General features: G+C 37.7%; 1 protein-coding gene and 1 pseudogene across 1 annotated transcript in view; one reads left to right on the top strand and one right to left on the bottom strand.

Moving 5' to 3' along the window:
* MACROD2 (mono-ADP ribosylhydrolase 2) overlaps positions 1-16,043 on the bottom strand; it is a 2,068,729-nt gene that overhangs the window by 1,497,647 nt on the left and 555,039 nt on the right. The gene's annotated exons all lie outside the window — the stretch shown is intronic.
* LOC112304039 (lysine--tRNA ligase pseudogene) lies at positions 8,582-10,324 on the top strand (annotated as a pseudogene).

Here is a 16,043-nt window from a genome sequence, read left to right as displayed (position 1 = left end):
CTGTCAACTTCCTTTCATCTTGGTCTCCATCTGTATAACTAAGTCAGCTTTTCCAACTTGGTTATCTTAACTTAGATGTTTATTTTACTTTTTTAAGGAAGATCTCTAATTAACCTCCTTTGAAAACTTCTACTTAGCAGCAAGACATTTAATTATCTTGCTCACCTTTTGTTCATTTGCTTTGCAAATAATGATAGGAAACATTCCATCTTTTAACCTCCATGTTTTTCTTCTTCCTGATTAGATTCCACTTAAATAGCATTATGTTCCTTCAAGTTCCTCCAAGATGAAGGATTTTCTTTAATCACCTGAAAACTGCTTGTCTGCCTCTTTAGCATCCTAAGATATCCCATTCAATGAACTTAAATCAACAATACAACTACTTATTTCTAACAGGTTGAGTCCATTAATTCTCATCTTTTTATGAAGCTTTTATATTAATTCAAGTATACAAAGATATGCAAAGTGGATCTGGAAATCCAAGATGATTGCAGTACCTTAAATTGGGATTTTGCCCTCAAGTCTCTTAATTATCTTATATAAAATAAAATGTTAACATAATAAAATTACATCTGTACAGGAAAAGCTAAGAGCCTAGTTAAAATATGACAACTAAAAAAGGTATTAATTAAAAATTAAAATGGTTTTCCAAAGAAAGAGAAAAAAGTAGGTATTAAACATGTACAGTATTTTCAATCTGACTATAAAATATCATTTGAATCTGTCAAGAAAAGATTGGTTATCAAGAACTGGATACAGTCCCGACTGGTGTGATTCAGTAGGTTGGGCATCGTCCCACAAAGTGAAGGGTCACCCATTTGATTCCTGTTTGGAGCACTTGCCTGGGATGCAGGCCCAGTGCCCAAGGTTGGGGAGCATGTGAGAGGCAACCAGTTGATGTTTCTCTCACACGACAATGTTTCTCACTCTCTTCTTCTCTCTCTCTTCCCTGTTCTCTAAAATCAATAAGCACGTCCTTGCTTATTAAAAAAAGCAAGTGAGAATCGTAAACAAAGTGGAACCCACTTGCCTACAGCAGTATGTCATTCATTAATCTACCCTTCATTGGCTTCCATTTCCTCCTCTCCTTTACAGCTCCCTGATTCTAAGTCAAGGAATGATTTCTTTTTTGTTTTAAGATTTTATTTATTTATTTATTTATTTTTAGAGAGAGGGGAAGGGAAGGAGAAAGAGAGGGAGAGAAACATTAATGTGTGGTTGCCTCTCGCATGCTGGGGACCTGGCCCACACAACCCAGGCATGTGCCTGGAAATCAAACTGGCAACACTTTGGTTCGCAGGCCCGTGCTCAATCCACTGAGCTACATTAGCCAGTGTAGGAATGATTTTCTCAATTCTTACTCCAAGCTATTCCTTAGATACTTCCAAAAGGTGTGACTAAATTCTAAATCATAATTATAAACTTTATATTAAAACAAAGTTATTGTTTTAATTACTTCTAGGTTTTAAAAAGTTATCATTTTGAAGTATATGTTTTACAAGTTCAAGAATGTAACCCCAAATGTAAAATTAGTTATTTATTGATGAATATATAATTACATATTAGAGCTTTTCTCAAAGGTTAACATATTATTTTTAAAAATGGCATATTTGGGGATTTTGTTAATAGGTTACTTATATAAAACAGTTTAAAATTTAAAAATCTACTTCTCTTTTAATAGTCATATCCTCATTGATTTGGCAATCTAGTGCCATGAGGTTTAAAAACGTTATCACGAATAGTATCTGATTATTGATGAAGAGGTGTTACTCCTTTAAGATGGAGCTCTAGAGCCTATCATTTGAAATAAGCCAGGCAGTGAAAGACAAATACCATATGATCTCACCTATAAGTGAAACCTAATGAACAAAACAAAGAAGCAAAATAGGACCAGAGACATGGAAATAGGGAACAAACTGACAGTGATCAGAGGGGTAGGCGAGAGGGATAATGGGGGAAGGAGTGGAAGGGTCTAGACAAGGAACATGTATAAAGGACCCATGGACATGGACAACAGGGTGGGGACTGACTGGGGGAGTGGCAGGTGGGGACAGGGGAGAGCAACAGGGGAAAAATTGGGAAAACTGTAATTGAACAATAAAAAAGAAAGAAAATTATATCCAGAAAGAGTTCCAAGTTTAGTATTGTATCTCCAAAAAACGTTATTCACAAAGACAACTGAAATAGTCTAACTAGATCAAAAGAACATGGTGTTTACACATACCATAAAACTTAAACTCATGACTATCACTAGATACGTTTAAGTAAACTTTACATATAAATTATAACTTTATATATCTAAGTAACAGACTTTACTTACGATATATTCAAGTAAATGCTGCCATCACCTTGAGAATACCCCAGTTACACTGCATCATATTTATGTCAACAGTATTAATTTGTCCAATTAAAAAAATATTCAGTGTCTACCTGCTTTTTCATTTCTTCATCTTCATAATATACAACAAGTTTTCAAAAATGGGGTGGCTTCTTACTCTTGTGACCCTGAGAGGTCTTATGTAATAGTGTTTGCAAACAGAAAGTTCAGATGTCACTGAAAAGTGTCACATTTAGGTTGGATCTGGGCTTTCAATTATATCCAAACAAGACGAAGTCCTATGGAGTGTTCTTGCCTTGGGGCCTCTGTGTTTTGCATTGTCTAAATTAATCAACAGGCTCCCAAAAGCAACTTTGTCATTAGCAGCTCCAAGACTTATTGAAAATGGCAGTTACACTTTCAATTCAGTGGCAGAGATAAAAAATTTGTAATAGACTCTGGTAAGGGAACCAGGCTCACATTAAGGGCTTCTAATAAGGGCTTCCCTGCCTTGAAGGAAAAAAACTCGGTCTGGTGGCAGTAGGGCTTTGTGGTTCGCACCATCTCACTCCTGTTGTCTTTAATCACCTGTGAAGACTAGCAGCTCTGCTGCTACTGATCATCAAATCACATCAAAATCTGAGCCTGATTCTGCACTGTTTGAAGCCTCTGCTCAAGCTGTATAAGCCTCTCTGTGTAGTCCTGAAGATCAAATCATCCTTTCTTCCCTTTCATAAATACCAATTGTGGGAATGCGGAATCTGAATGAGTAAATCAGCACGCTGATGTGTTTTCCTGATGCGTGTTATCTTTTGACCATGTGCCCATGAAAAATTCATTTTCCTACAAAATACATAAACCTAAGCTCTTTGATCTAATAATAAAGACAGCTTTTTATCTGGTGTTTTAACATCTATGGGCATTTTAATAGAAATGAAATTCTATTCTAACAAGTTTTATATACTTAATTATAAGTTATAAGCATCATTCAATAGAGAAATATTTTGTAAGTTACATTGTATTATATTTTGGAAATAACATTCCTTTTTTATAAAGTTCAATGATGTATATAGAACATTTCCTGTTAAATATTACATTTAAAATATTCCTTATTAAAATATAGCTTAAAATACAGGGAATTATAGTTTTTGCCTGCATTCATAATGCATTCTAAAATATGTATTCATAAAATGTACATATACCAAAATTAATAAATTATTTTCTTTTTTATTTTCCACTTTTTATTTTTTATTTTTTCTATCACCATTTATCCCCCATATCCTCATCCACCTCAACCCACCCTCCCCCCTCCCAAATAATTTTCTTATTCGATATAAAATTATTAAAATCCTATGAATATCCTTTCAGATCAGTTGGTCAAATGTGATGTAATACAGAATAAATAGAATTGTGAGTTTCTGACAGCATTTCTAAAACATAATCCAGGAACCTCTGGGCCTTCCTGAGGTTGTTTAGGTGTCCATGGGGTCAAAACTACTTTCTTAGTAATACTAAGACATTAATTTTTATTCTCATTTCTCAAGAGAGTACAGTGGACTCTTCCACAGGCTGTGATGTGTGATATAACAAATAGATGCAAAAATAGGAGAGTCCAGTTGTCTCCTATTAAGACAGTCATTAAATATAAATGTTCTTGCAAAAATGTAAAATGATGCCATTCATCTTATCACATTTTATTATTTGGAAAATACAGTTACTTATATTTCATTTACAATGTAATACAGTAATGGGTTTATGTTTGCTATTTATATAGCAGGTTTATTATTTCAAAGTAATTAATAAATATTTCAAAATTTTATCTTAATTTTTAATTCAATAAATATTGATGCTTATAGCACAATAAGCAAAATTCTTTGCTCAGTCATTTTTAAGAGTGAAAATGTGTCACAATACCAAAATATATGAATATTTTATATTTTATAATATGTATTGTATTATATGTTATAATATGTAATATAATATATCTTACTTTTATATTACTATTATATCTTACAATTTATACAGTATATATTTCACAATTTATATATTGAGCCAATCATTCTTAAGTGCAGAACACTAAGTTGACATCTTCATAAACCTCATTCATCTGTCTTAGCCATAGGCCAGTGAACAGAGAATCAGAAAAACCTAGCCTGTGATGGTCCTGCAGGGTTTCAGCAGGAGGCACTGTGACCCAGAAAGAGGTTCAGATCACTGTCTGTCTTGCCCATTAATCCCCATTGGCATACCTTTGATGAATGAATGAATCTGAAGGGCTGGGCAAATGGTTAGAGATGCAGCTTAGAAAGTAGAGTTCAATAGAGTTAGACCAGGTAACAATCTGAATGGGTGAACCCAAAACAAAGGAGAAAATAAGTGTAAGTCCAGGTAAGAAGGGGAGCTCTGAGCCCAAGGAGCAATGCGAGCAGAAATAAGACAGAGCACATGAGCTAGTACAGAAATGGCAGTCTTGGGAATGTCTCAAGTTCTCACAGACACTGGCACCTGACCAATACAATTCCATCATGTCACTATGGAACCCTGAAAGCATCAGGCCCTTCTTAGAACTCAAAGTTTTGATTCTGTCATTTGGGACATGTTTCTTGGTCCCTCATTTTGACTGCCTCCCTGTGTTTGTTTTTGTGCATGGTATTAGGTAGAGGTACTATGTCTGTTGGTCTTGGTGGAGTGACCTTATGTAGTAGGTGTCCTATAGGCCCAGGTAGGGTAACCTCCTCAGTCAACTGAGCTGGGCACTCCAAGTGTGCCCCCCATCCCATGTGGGCATTCTCTGTTGCACTCTCTGAGCCTTTATTGCTGTTGGTACTTCAATAAGAGTAATTTACCCCTAGGCTGATTGGCTGTGGGGACTGGTTGTCACTACTGTGGAGGATCTGCTGTGCAGGTGCCAACCCCACAGAGCAGTATACACTTCAATAGGGCTCTGGTGCCTGGTTGAGTTCATTCCTTGAGTGTGTCACTGGTGGAGGTAGTTGGGTGGCGCTTGGGCAAAATCTGAAGCTGTATACCAGGTTTGCTGGCTCTGGGGGCTCTGGGGGCTCTGGGGAGGTGCAGGCCAAGGTCAGCTGCTGCCTGTGTTCTGTCTGTGTCTTTCTGCATGACCTACCAAGTAATCTGCAAATGGCTGCTATTTGTGTTGAGCTTGCAGGTGCCCAGGAGAGGCTAAGCTAAGAACCAAGGCCAACTGCCCCTAGTGCCAAGCCTGGGGGTACATTGAGGCTACATGTTGTTTGTCTGAGAGATTTCAGGAAAGAATGAAGTATGAGCCAAGACAGGCCATTCATGTGGAAAATCCACTGGTAACAATTTGGGTGGGCCTGCAAGTTGGGTAGAGTAGGGTCTCAGAGGATCACAAGGTCAGGGAAAACAGTGATAGACAGGTTGATGGAGATCCAGCTATGGCACTTCTTGCTGGCTCTGTGGAGGAAGGGCCCAGCAAAGGAACAATGGCCTCTGCCAGCACTTCTTTCTGGGAGAAAGCTGTCCCCCCAGTCCTCGCTGAATAATTTATTCCCACCCTGTATGTCCCTGGCATCTTTGAAGCTGCTGCCCCAAAGTTGGATCTCAGAGCAAATGAGTCTGAGAGAGTCCGTGCACAGGCTCTTTAAGAGGAATACCTGAGACTCCAGTAGACCTCTGTCTACTGGTTTTTACAGCTAAAAGTTATGGGGACCTCTCTTCCCAGGACTGATTACTTGGCAAACACAGTTCCAGGAACTTGGCATAGTATAATGAATAAGACAGACAAAAATCTCCGCCCCCATGAAATTCACATTCTGGTAAACAAACGTTATGTAAAACAATGTATAATTCCAAGGACTCACAATAGACTCATCTAGCCTTAGATACTATTATACCTCACTTTCCTATGAGGAAAGTGAGGCCTAGAGGGGTTATATAATATGGCTCCAAAACTCAGTTTATGAAGGACAGAGCCAGAATTCAAATCTGGTTTAATGATACCAAGTCCTGATATTATTCCACCTGGCTATATCACCTCCTTACCACATACTAAACGACATACAAAAAGAATGGTTATTTAACGAGGCCAGAGAATACAGTTTATATTTATATTAATCTCTACTTTTATGTAAGGTCATCTTGGACACATAGGTATGTGTAAACATAACTGATAAAAACTAAAAACTAATTCTAATTTGCATCAAACATCATGCTTACAAATATCTTATTGGATTATAATGAAGCATAAAAGGATGCTTATCATAAATATACACCTCAATGGATTTTCATAAATTGAACACACCTTTATAAGCAGCATCAAAAAAGAAAACATTATTACTCCCCCTAAAACCCTCTCGGGCCCTCTTTCAGTTACTGAAACCACTATCTTGAGTTCTAACAGCAGAAATTAATTTTGCCTATTTTTGTTCTTTGAATAAAAGCAGTTACATAGTATATACTCTTTTGCATCTGACTGATTTCTCTTAATATTGTGTGAGAGTTATCCATATGATTGCATGTAGTTAAAGATTATTTATTCCCTTTACTTATCTTTTCTACTATTGACTGGTATTAGTTTCTATTTGGGGACAATATGGATAGTGTTGCTATGAAGATTCCTGTGCAGTCTCTTGGTTAATATTTTATATATTTTTCATGAGAATACACCTAGGAGTGGCATTGCTGAGACATAGAGCAGGTACATGTTTAGCTATAGTAGATATTGTCAAACAGTTTTCCAAAGTAGTTTTAATAATTTACTCTCTTCCAAGTATCGTTTACAGTCCCACCTACTCCAGGTTTAAATTTTTACTGCAGATACCAAAATGCCTTCTAAAGCAGGTGCCAATTCATTTGTAAGATAACCTCACATTATTTTACTTATTTTCACAAAAATTCAGATATATCTGGCCTATATTTAAAAAACGGAAATAATATAGTAAATAAATATACTTAGTTCTATAAAGCACGTTCATGTACCGACAAAAACTATAGAACATACGTGGCAAAGAAATTTCAGGAAGCCTGGGATCCCATATTACCTATGACAAAAAGTATTAAGCAAACACTTCTTAACTGAATATAACTGGTCATTTCACTAGAGTAATAATAGTCTTTTTCTTCTTTTTCATTTCCTACATCTGTGCATTCCTGAAATAATACAGTACCTTCTCCTAAAAAAAAAGCAACTGTTTAGTGCATGGAAACAAGATGTTAGACAAGCAAAGCTTCTAGCAGATTGAATAATTTGGTCTTTATTAATTGCAGAAAGAGCCCGTGATTACAATTTGCAAAGACTGGTTGAATCTTCATTATAATAAGCTAAAACCTTTCTCACAATTTCTCTGCATTTTGATTTTAATAAAATTCCTATCAAAGAACCATAAACAGGCAAATACTTTCCTATATTCTAATTAAGGTGAGTAAAACATAAAAGTGCATGAGGCCCCATACCATTTGTCACATAAATCTTTTTGCTCCTAAGCCTCCAATTAGAGCCCATGGAACAAGAGGGACCAAATGATATTACAGAAACAAAGTCCGTAACAGACACTCAATAAACCTGGAGACTGGAAAAACAGATTACTGTTTTGTTAAAAGTTATGGAAATATACAAGGAAAGTCAGCTTATCCAGGCTAATTCTAACTATGGTTATATATAACACAGTGATAAAAATAATTGCAATCATCTGGACATTGTGACGTCCCAAATGCTTGCTGGCTAAGCAGGACATTGGCAGATGTGTGAAATCACCCCTCAGAAGGAAATGAGATACACGTCCCATCTCCCATGACTTCAACATTTATTAGGGACTTAATAATAACCAAAGTTAGTTAACTAGCCCAGCCATAAAGTGGAAAAACTAAGCAAATATGTTTGTTTAGCCAGCGTATCCTTCTTCTCCAGGCCCAAGTTTCTCAGTGTACACTGAAACAAGCTGTTTCCTAATCTGAGCTGCTTCTAACATGCTTATGAAAAATGCATATACTTCTCAGACTTAACAATTCAAAATCCTCAGGGTCAGACCAAGAAATCTGCCTTCTTAACAAGTGCATAGAGCAACGTTTGAGAATCACTTCTCGAACTGGAATTGGAGATAAGTGGGAGGATTGGGGTGGAGAGAGGAGAAACAGAAATAATTCAGGCTACATCATTTTTAGCTGTGATTAAAAAAAAGAAATCACATAATTCTGTTTCTCACTTTTGGACTAACCATTAGAATAATCAAGTTGTGTCTGAAAAATACAGATACCACCTTTAAGGTTGGGCCCTCCAAAGAGATGGCTACAGTGTAGGCACCTGAGGTGCATGTGGCCAGCAGCCAGCTGAAAGTAAGCAAAATGAGCTAAAGAGATGTCTGAAAGCTGAGAAGAAAGTAGTAGAAAAGGAGGCCCAAAAGTAGAGCTCAGTGAGAAACAACTTAACCAGGTCAATGCTGCTGCTACCAACCGCATCACTGCCAATGATGTGACTGCCAGGGAGGAAAACCTCGACCCAAACCCATACCACACGGTCCACAGCCAGGGAGTCAATCAACTAAAGAGCAATGGCGAGGACCCTTAGCCATGCAAGTTCCGTATAGGCTTCTCACTCACTCACTTTACCCATGAAAACAGCCATCTCCAGCTTGGGGACCACCTGAGTGACATCACCTTAAAGATGACAGGTAGGATATATGCCAAAAGAGCTTCTGGGGAAAAGCTCATTTTCTATGACCTTAGAGGAGATGGAATCAAGTTGCAAGTCATGGCTAATTCCAGGAATCATGAATCAGAAGAATTTATTAATATCAGTAACAAACTACATCAGGGAGACATAATTGGAGTTCAGGGAAATTCTGAGAAAACCAAGGAGGGTGAGCTGAGCATCATTCCCTGTGACATCACACTGCTGCCTCCTTGCTTATATATGTTACCTCATCTTCACTTTGACCTCAAAGACAAGGGAACACACTATCATCAGAAATACTTGGACTTGATCCTGAATGACTTTGTGAGGCAGAAAGTTATCATCCATTCTAAGGTCATCACATATATAAGAAGTTTTCTGGGCGAGTTGGGATTCTTAGAGATTGAAATTCCCATGATGAACATCATCCCAGGGAGAGCTGTGGCCAAGCCTTCAATCACCTTCCACAATGGGTTGGACCTGAATTTATATATGAGAATTGCTCTGGAATTCTACCATAAGATGTTGGTAATGTCGTCTGCCTTTAGGAAATTGGATGCTAGTTCTGGGATGAAGGAATTGATTTGATTCACAATCCTGAGCTCACTACTCATGATTTCTATTTGTCCTACACAGACTATCACAATCTCATAAAAATCACAGAAAAGATTATTTCAGGAATGATGAAGCACATTATAGGTGGTTACAAGGTGATCTACCATCCAGATAGCCCAGAGGGCCAAGCCTACAAGATTGACTTCACCCCACCCTTCTGAAGAATCAGCATGTAGAAGAGAAAGTCCTGGGGGCAAAGCTGCCAGAAACTAACCTCATCAACACTGAAGAAACATGAAGAAACATTACAATATTTGTGTGGCAAAAACTGTTGAATGCCCTCCACCTCAGACCACACACAGTCAGGCTCCTCGGTAAGCTTGTTGTGGAGTTCCTGGGAATGACATGTATCAGTCCTATGTTCATCTCTGATCATCTGCAGATAGTGAGACCTTAGGCAAAATGGCACTGCTGTAAAGACAGTCTGACTGAGCACTTGGAGCTTATTGCCATGAAGAAGGAAGTAAGCAATGCCTACACTGAGCTGAATGACCCCATGAGGCAATGGCAGCTTTCCAAAGAACATGCTTACAGATGAAAACTTCTGCACTGCCCTGGACTGAGGGCTGCCCCCCACAGCTGGCTGGGGCACAGGCATTGATCACATCACCATGTTTCTCATAGACTCCAGAAACATCAAGGAAGTCCTTCTGTTTCCTGCCATGAAAACTGAACACAAGGAGGAAAATGTAGCAACTGCTGACACACTGGAAAGCACAAGAGCTGGCACCTCTGTCTAGAAACTAATAATTACAAGTCACATAACTCAGGCATTTTTGTACTTCTGTGAGACCAAGGACTGCAAAGGAATTCTTGTATGCTGCTGTTCATTTGACTATCGCAGTTCAGTTACCAAAAGAGACAAAATGAATTAAGAATTCCTTTTTTACTCCTTGTTACCAAATATACCATTTGTCTCTAAAAACTAAAAATAAGATAAAAAAAGATACCTGGCCTCATCTCAAACACACTCAATTAGGATCTCCTAAGGAAGGACCTAGAGTCAATATTTTTCTCTTGTTGTTCAAGTACAGTTGTCTCCATTTTCTCCCACCCCTCCCCCCTACTCCATCAGTCACTGCCTCCCACCCTTGATCCTACCTGCTTTGGCTTTGTCCATGTGCCCTTTACAGATGTTCCTTGATGATCCTTTATTTTTGACAAGTTTCCATAATTTAAAGATCAGGGAAGTTTGAAACACTGTGGAAACTCTCTTACATTCCATTCAAACAGTTAGCCCTGGCCACTTAGAGAGTTTAAAACCTAATCAACACAACAAACAAGCAAGCAAAGTATAGCCAAAGACATTGAAATTGAGAACAGGCTGACAGTGATCAGAGGGGAGAGGGAGGGACTAATGGGGGAAAAGGGTGAAGGGTTTACAGGAACAATTATAAAGGACATATGGACAATAATGGGGGGGGCAGTGGAAATGGGGGAGAGAGGTGGAGAGGGCTGGGGTGGGGGAAGAGGGAGAAAGGCAGAAAACTACTTGGACAACAATTAAAAAAAAAACTTTGCTCACAAATTTTCATAGAGTTTAATCATATCTTTCTTTCTTGAACTCTTTCCATGGTTTAAAAAATACAAAACACAAACACTTTTAGGCTGATAATAGTCTTCATTTGTATAGCTGGCTTTTTTCTTCATTCTTTCCTTTTAAATTATAAAGTGAACATATTCAGGTAACCAGCACTCAGATCAAGAAATTGAACACTATCAGGACCCCAGAAGTCCCCCTTGTTCCCCCTTCTTGTCACTACCTTGTAATTCTAATCACCACCCTCACTTGTAATACTATAGATTATTTTTACCTGCTTTTGACGTTTATTGAATAATACATGATATACTCATTGATATCCAGTTTCTTCCATTCAATATAGAGCTTGTGAATTTTGTCCATGTCATTGTATGTACTTATGGTTGACTCACTTTTTTGCTATATTATTCTTTTGTAATAATATGCCACAATTAACTCATCCATACTGCTATTGATTATTTAAACTTTGGGACTAATAACAATAGTGCTTCTGTAAACATTCTTATGCATGTCTTTGAAAAACAGATGCACTCATTTCTCTAAGTTCTTTAACAAGGAATAAAATTGCTGAATCAGAAGGTAAGCATCTACTTAGCTTTAGTTTTACTGCCAGTTTTCTAAAATGGTGTCACTTCCCCCAGAAGAAGAGAAGAACGTCAGTTACACCAATGCTTGGTGTTGCCAGCCTTTTCATTTTAATCATTCACTGTGGTTTTTATTTGCATATTCTATCACTGATTTCTGAACTGCTTTTATTAATAATGGTACTTAGGACCCCAATTTCTTTGTGCTTTACATTTCACAGTCTATAATTTTCAACCTAGCATCTAAGGGTTAAGCTCTGGGTAGATTTAGCCATGTAAAAGAGAGTAAGCTCACCCTAGAATAAATTTGTCTAACTCCATTTTACTTTTACTTTATAACCAAAGGCAGAAACAGTCATCTTCAATTAATTTTAGACCCCCTAAATATTGAAAGATGAAAAAAAGATGGGGGGCTCTAAATGTTGGTAGATGGCTAAACCAAGTCCAATAAATAACTTCTTTAAGAAAGTGTGAAGTTTCACTAAACTGGGCTGGGGAGTTGACTGTATAGACATGGAGGGATACAAATAATTCTTCTTCTTCTTCTTTTTCACTTTATTCTTCCTGGCTATAGTCTCCAGCCAATAAAAATTCCTTTTCAGTAATGGCCCAATATCTATACTATTAGCTAATGTATTTGTGAAAGCAACATAATGTAAAATTGAAGTTTTAATAGTTTTCTTTTTTTAAGAAATGTAATTAATTTATAGAAGATGAACTAATAACATTATTCAAGTCTCTGGTATTATTTTCCATCTTCCTCATATGCTATTTTATCACACACCAAACAATGTAGCATAGATTTAGCCAGAAACCTAACTCTAAAAAAGCATTGTGTCAGACTTTAGGTCAAGATGGAGGCAAAGGTAGACAGGCTTCACCTCTTTGCACAACACAAGAAGAATTCCGACTTACCTCAAAAACAAAAAAAACAAAAAACCCAGAACAGCAAGAAAAATCTCACTGTATGGAAGTCCAACAACCAAGGGTTTAAAGAAGCCACATTCATCCAGAGGGGTAGGAAGGGTGGAGTTGCAGAGACAGGCAGAGAGGCATGATGGTGCACAGAGGTGGCGGAGGTGGTGGAGGAAGCAGTGGTAGAATGGGCAGTCCCACATTCATCTGTGGTGGATAAAAATCAGGAGGTGGAGGGATAGCTTGGGGGAAAGGATACTTGGTAGCCAGTGATCCTAGCCCCAGGCCATACTGCACAGCCCAGGTTCCCAGCACTAGGAAGATAAAGCCCTATTACTTCTGGCTATAAAAATCAGTAGGGGTTGGGGCAGTGGAAGAAACTGCCAGTTCCTCAGGAGAGTTCACTTAAAGGGCCTACATAGGCTTAGAACATATGCAAACCTACCACTCTGGGATTCAAAAACAGGGCAGCAGCTAGAAGTGTGCCAGTTGCATAAGGGGAAGAGGGTGAAGTGACTGTGAACAGGGCAAGTGCCAGGCAAACCTACAGAATCCAGGAAGTAGCACTGTCTCCCCTCTCCAACACCTCCCCCAACACAGAGCTACAGGGTGGGAAAGTGGGTTGCCCTGTCCTGGAGAATACCTAAGGCTCTGCCCCATACTACTTAATAGGTGCACTAAGACAGGGAGTCAAAGCAGCTCTACCTAATACACAGAAAGAAATACAGGGTAGCTGCCAAATTGAGGAGACAAAGAAATATGGTCCAAATGAAAGAACAGATCAAAACCCCAGAAAAAGAACTAGATGAAATGGAGATAGCCAACCTAACAGACATAGAGTTCAAACCACTGGTGATCAGGATGCTTGGAGAACTCATTGAGTACGGCAAAAACATAAAAGAAGAAATGAAGGTTACAATAAGTGAAATAAACAAAAATCCACAGGGAACCAACAGTGAAGAGAAGGAAGCTGGAGTTCAAATCAATGATTTGGAACATAAGGAAGAAAGAGAAAGAAGAAACAAGAATTCAAATAAATAAGAAGAGTATAAGATTCTGGGGCATCTTCAAAGGAGCCAACATCTGAATCATAGGGATGCCAGAGGAGAAGAGTAAGAGCAAGAAATTGAAACTTATTTGAAAAAACAATGAAGGAGAACTTCCCTAATTTGGTGAAGAAAATAGACATACAAGTCCAGGAAGCACAGGGAGTCCCAAACAAGTTGGACCCAAAGAAGACCACACCACGATACCCCATAATTAAAATTCCAAAGGTTAAAGAAAATGAAAGAATCTTAAAAGCAGCAAGAGAAGAGCAGAGAGTTACCTACAAAGGAATTCCCATAAGATTATCAGCTTATTTCTGAAAAGAAACTTTGCAGGCAAGAAGGAATTGGAAAGAAGTATTTAAAATGATGAAAAGCAAGGACCTACAACCAAGATTACTCTTTCTAGCAAAGCTGTTTATAATGGAAGGGAAGATAAAGTGCTTCCCAGAAAAGGTAAAGCTAAAGGAGTTCATCATCACCAAGCCATTATTATGTGAAATGTTAAACGGACTCATTTAAGAAAAAGAAGATCAAAAGTATGAACATTAAAATGACAACAAACACTACCATTAACAACTTAGTCTAAAAAACAAAAATATACTAAGCAGCAACCAGAACAGGAACAGAATCATAGATATGGAAAACTTTGGAGGTTATTGGCTGAGAGGAGGAAGAGGGAGAATGGGGGAAAAGATGCAGGGATTAAGTAGCATAATTAGTAGGTACAAACAGACAGGGGGAGGTTATAAATAGTATAGGAAATGGCAAAACAAAAGAACGTATATGCATGACAATGGACATGAACTAAGGAGGGTAATGCTGGAGGGAATGGGGGTACTGGGGGGAGGAGGGGCAAAGGGGGGAAAATTGGGACAACTGTAATAGCATAATCAGTAAAATATATTTTTTTGGTAAAAGCATTGTGTCAAGAACACTAGTCCATTAATGAGATACCTCAAAGACACTGAGGTAGAGAATAGGCAGGTAAAGATCCCTGGTGTGAAGGGAAAGATGCCTGACTGAGACTTTTTCTTTTCTTTTTTCTTTTCTTTTTTCTTCCTCTTTTTCCTTTTTCTTTTTTGAAGTAAAACAGAATTTCAGATTTACATGCTGCCAGAATGTTACTCGTTGGCAATTCAAAGATAAATCGGCCCAGAAAGAGAAAGAACATTTTGTGTACTCTCCCATGGGTTTAGTAACCCGAAAGCAGGCTGGAGCTGGAGCAGTTTGCAGGGAGGGGGTTAATTTCAGGCTGAAGAAAGATACAGCTAATCCACTCCCTCAGGCATAAGTCGAAATGGTATTTAGAGAAAGATTTAAGGGAAAAACGTCTTTCACATAGAAAAATGTATGTTACTTCTCAAAAAAGCCTACATTTTCCATACATAATGTTTCTTCTCCTGCTTCCTCCCACAAAAAACTAAACCAAGTTTATTATTTAAACATTAATTAAATTAGGCAGGGAGAAAGTTTACTATGGTTTATACAACACAAACCTATGTAATTTTTTCTAATTATAAAGATTTCATGTTTGAACAAACACCTTTCTTCTAAGCTGCTGAACATATACAGAGGTAAATTAAACTATTTGAGTAAGGTAAGCAATTACAACAAATTAGACAATAGCCTCACTTCCTCCCTAAACCACAAAGTCTTCATGCATGCTTTGCAATGACCCACAAATGGAATAATAAGACAAATGTTAAAAGGTACTGTCAGAGGACTGAATGCTAAATGATGCAAGCTTTTGTCTAAATCCACCCAAACAAAGGCAACAAATTGCAATGTCATGCACTGGGGACCCTTTCTTGTAAAGACCTGGGCAATAATGAGATCCTTTGCCCTTCTGCAGTGTCAGATCATATCAAATACAAATGAGCAAACTCTAACCTGAATATACCAGATGTGGCCAAGTAGGTTTACAGTTGTTCATATTGAAAATAATATAATAATTAATAAATCTTAATACAAGAATTCTATGCTTTACATACTTGCAACTGTAAACCTACTTTTCGCCCACCCTCTATTAATTCAAGTAACCATCTTTCTATTTACAAAACAAATCAAAATACTCTTTCATTCTACTATTATATTTCCTCCAATAGAAAGGTAATTTAAATCATACAAAGCTAACACAAAAATAAGCCTACTAGTCCACCCACTAACTCAAAGTCCTGAATAAAGTGTCTGCTCTGTCTCTTCCCAATGCATGTCTAGTGTATGTTATGGTTCACAACAGTATTTTCTAAACTTCAGAATGTGGTACTGCTAAATATATTTTCCAGTAATCCAGAAGCCCAAGGTGGGAGTAATAAGAAGTAATGCTTTGTCACTATTTAATTATGAAATGTATAATCTTTCTCTCCTTCTC

The sequence above is a fragment of the Desmodus rotundus genome, chromosome 6, assembly GCF_022682495.2.
Source record: "Desmodus rotundus isolate HL8 chromosome 6, HLdesRot8A.1, whole genome shotgun sequence".
Classification (NCBI taxonomy): Eukaryota; Metazoa; Chordata; class Mammalia; order Chiroptera; family Phyllostomidae; genus Desmodus; species Desmodus rotundus.
Note: the sequence above shows the minus strand (reverse complement) of the source record. Positions and strands in the feature narration are given on the sequence as shown.